Source organism: Alligator sinensis, unplaced genomic scaffold (assembly GCF_000455745.1).
Source record: "Alligator sinensis unplaced genomic scaffold, ASM45574v1 scaffold607_1, whole genome shotgun sequence".
In the NCBI taxonomy this organism is placed as follows: Eukaryota; Metazoa; Chordata; order Crocodylia; family Alligatoridae; genus Alligator; species Alligator sinensis.
Window position 1 is genome coordinate 1,160,512 of NW_005841935.1, and position 4,104 is coordinate 1,164,615.

Here is a 4,104-nt window from a genome sequence, read left to right on the forward strand (position 1 = left end):
CCAAGTTTGCAGATGACACAAAACTGTGGGGAGAGGGACACGCCGGAGGGCAGGGAACTGCTGCAAGCAGACCTGGACAGGTTGGACAAGTGGGCAGAAAACAACAGAATGCAGTTCAACAAGGAGAAATGCAAAGTACTGCACCTAGGGAGGAAAAATTTCCGGCACACCTACAGCCTAGGGAATGACCTGCTGGGTGGCACGGAAGTGGAAAGGGATCTTGGAGTCCTAGTGGACTCCAAGATGAACATGAGTCGGCAGTGTGACGAAGCCATCAGAAAAGCCAATGGCACTTTATCCTGCATCAGCAGATGCATGACGAATAGGTCCAAGGAGGTGATACTTCCCCTCTATCGGGCGCTGGTCAGACCGCAGTTGGAGTACTGCGTGCAATTCTGGGTGCCACAATTCAAGAGGGATGCGGATAACCTGGAGAGGGTCCAGAGAAGGGCCACTCGTATGGTTAAGGGCCTACAGACCAAGCCTTACGAGGAGAGACTAGAGAAACTGGACCTTTTCAGCCTCCGCAAGAGAAGGTTGAGAGGCGACCTTGTGGCTGCCTATAAGTTCATCATGGGGGCACAGAAGGGAATTGGTGAGTATTTATTCACCAAGGCGCCCCCAGGGGTTACAAGAAATAATGGCCACAAGCTAGCAGAGAGCAGATTTAGGTTGGACATTAGGAAGAACTTCTTCACAGTTCGAGTGGCCAAGGTCTGGAACGGGCTCCCAAGGGAGGTGGTGCTCTCCCCTACCCTGGGGGTCTTCAAGAGGAGGTTAGATCTAGTTGAAGCCTGTCCCTCTCTTCTAAAATGCTCACTTCTCCCCACATCTTAGTGTCATCTGCGGATTTGAACAAGGTGCTTTTCACGCCCTCATCCAAGTCACCGATGAAGATATTGAACAGTGTGGGCCCGAGAACGGAGCCCTCCAGATTGGTGCACCCACAGCAGGCACAAGGGGGCTGGGGCCAGGAAGCAGCATGTCAGGAGTGAGAGGCACCAACAGGGCAGGGGAGTGAGGGGTTGTGGGTTGGGAGTGAAGAGCACTGGCAGCCCCAAGGGGGCTGTTTTCTCCTTAACTATTTCCTGGGACAGGCCTGGCCATCATTGTTTACAAATGGGTCTGGGTACAAAAAAAGGTTGAGAACCACTGAGTTAGAGCTGCTATTAAAGTGTGTTGTTCTTCTTATTCACATATGCCTGTGTTTACTGAACTGGGTGATGACTACAGAAGTGAAGCTAACCAGTCTCTAGCTGGGTCACTTGCTGCTCTCTAAACTGCTGAGTCCTCACCTGTGTCCTTCCCCCAGCTGTTCCAGAACAATCGAGTTCTTAAAAGCAGTTACTGACTTCAATCTGTTCTTCTTAAATTCTGGGGACCCTCCTTCTATTAGTCATATGTTGCCACTTCTCCTTTTTTCCCTTTGGCCTCTTCAGTGCCAGCTTCTCAGGACTCGTATCCAAGAAGTCTTTATATTCCCTGATAGTGCACAGTGTGGATACCTGTGCTTCCAGCCCCTTGATTTGTTCCTTCAAGACAGACACTAGCTTATAATTGGTGCAGATGAAATGTTTTGATCCTTTGGGAGAACACATACAAGGCATATCCCCCATCCAAGTAACAACTGATCCAGTCTCCACTTGTGCCTTCTATGCTCCCTGGGCAACACCTAGGCTATAGGAAGCAAAAAAAATAAAGCGGGAGCGGGGAAAACCAACCCACACCCATGTGTGTGGCATGCACACATTCATTCACACATGCACAAGCACCCAAGAGTATCCTGCTCCCTCCTGTGATGACTCCCTCTCTGCTTGTTTCTCTGTTCACAAGGGGCTGCCTTTAATAAGCCTGGGCATGTCTGGGCCCACCCTTCAATTAGCCAAAGCAGCCTCTATTGAGAGAAACTACACACAGAGCTTTGAGCCCAAATCCTGCCAAGCAATCACTTTGACACGGGCACAATTCAAACATACAGGTACAACAACAAATCAGCACCCCTGAATTTCTGGTCTTTAGACCATCAGCTCTCAGAAAAAACCTCCACACAGGGAGACAATCTAGCTTCAGTTGTCCAGCAGCCACAAAAAAAGCAGGGTGGGGGAAGGGGGAGATGGTTTGGGGGGGAAGCTATCCAAGCTGTCATTGGGCTAAAAGCCTATGGAAGCAGTTAGTTGCAATTGAAGTTCATCAGTTGAGAAGAAATCATAGAGTTGAGAAGCAACAACATCAAGGAGCCAATATACAGGGACAGAGGATGTAAGGTGCTGGGGCCTAGGAGATCTGATCTAATAGTCAGGCCACTGGGGGAAGGCAGGGGCCAGGGTTGGTTCAGAGTTCAGAAGTCACATTACCAAATCCAGAAGAGAATCCAGGGGCAGACTCCACAACACAAGACCAAGGTCAAGGTCCAGGAATCGGATGCTGAGTTACCAAATCCGAGATACAATCCACAGGGCCAAGTCCAGAATTGGAGCCAAACCAGGGTCAGGAGCCAGAAAACAAATCCAAGGGAAATCCAAAGCCAAAATCCAGGAACAAGTCAAGACCAGGGGTGCTTATACACATGCAGCAAGGCTGCTCTGACGCACTGCAATCACAGCATGTTGGAGCAGACTCAATTGAGTCTGCTGGAGTGCAGTAATTACCATGCTCCAGAAGACTCCAGCATCACGTGTATCAGCACCCCCATGCTGAAAAATGGCGGCAGGAGGCACTTTAACTAACATTTGTTTAAGATTTACTTAAAGCGCCCCCACTGCCATTTTTCAGCGCAGAAAATGCTGATACACGTGACACTCTGGGCGCTCCAATTTAAATGTCCCCCTGTCCACTCCCAGACCATGTGTGTATAAATGCCCCAGGAGGCTTACCAAAGGAAACTGGGTCAGAACTGTTGGCTAGCCTGGAGGCAGTTGCCACAGGTGGGACCTGTGGCAACTGGGGTCGCCCCCAGTAGCTAGTCAGGAAGCCAGCCAGTTAACTAGCTGGGACAGAAAGCAGTGAGCTGGAAGGAGGTTCCATTCCAGCAGGCTGTTTATGAACAAAGCACCCCTCACATTGGCAACAAGCACTGAGTATATACTTTCTAACAGGTGAGCTCCACTGCTCTAATGGGATAATACTGTGATCAAAGTAGCCACTAATATCATTACTGGGGAAATACTACATGGCACATAATACAGAGTCATGGAGAACACAGATGCCACATGTGTGAAGAGAAGCATGGATTTCTTAGGGTGATATCTTTTACTGGACCAAGCATGTAGTTGGGATCAAACTGGACAAGCTTCCGAATGCAAGGCACAATCAGTGGCGACGCGTAGGGGGTGCATGTGCACCCCCTGAGAGCAGCGTTCCCAGGCAGGGGGGCAGACGAGAGCGCTGGTGCCCCCCCCGAGTGCGCCAGGAGAAGCGCTCCCCCCGCAGCCAATCCTGCTGACCCAGAAGTGCCAGTGGCGTGCCATTGCCAGTTGTGGGTCAGCAGGATCAGCCGCAGGGGCCCCCCCAGTCACTGACTGTCTACTGGGGGGGCAAGCGCCCCGCCTGACTCAGGAGGCACCAGTTACCCAGGACTACAATATCACTTTTGTTCCCCTCCTGTATATGGAGAGAATCCATCAACCTGGTGCCCACAGGCAACAAACCACGTGTCAAGACTGGGGAACTGCTTTGCCTTAATTGAGCCAGCTGGCCAAGCACTTGTACTGCAGGCCTGCCCATTTGCTAAGCGCCCTGGCTTTCCCCGACACTGGGGTGTCCGCTGACCACTAGCCCAATTCCACTGCGCAGGACAAAAGCCAGGCTGAACACACTTCTGTGCAGTGGGAATAGACTAGTGCGCAGGTAGCGGCACTAGAGAGCCCCAGTGCACCGTAGTGACTGCGCAGGGATTTAGCACCCGTTTGGGCTACACACGGGTTGCGCGATGTAATGCGCGCTAAGCACGAAGCCAGAAGACGCCCTCGGCCGACTCCTGCTCCCCGGCGCGCGGGTGGGTGCCGAGCGCCTCTGCTCACCCGCGAAGTTGCCTCAGCGCAGCCCAAGCCGGTGCGGGGCTTTCCCGGCTCCACCCGCCTCCTTCAGCGAGCCCAGGAGTGGAGA

At 52.1% G+C, this 4,104-nt stretch overlaps 1 protein-coding gene across 6 annotated transcripts in view; it reads right to left on the reverse strand.

Moving 5' to 3' along the window:
• The window catches only part of TMOD1 (tropomodulin 1), a 91,251-nt gene extending 87,147 nt beyond the window's left edge, over window positions 1–4,104 (reverse strand). For all 6 annotated transcript variants that reach the window (XM_006019658.2, XM_014518012.2, XM_014518016.2 and 3 more), the window contains exon 1: window positions 4,020–4,104. The gene's annotated coding sequence lies outside the window, so the exon portion shown is untranslated. The remainder of the gene's footprint in view (window positions 1–4,019) is intronic.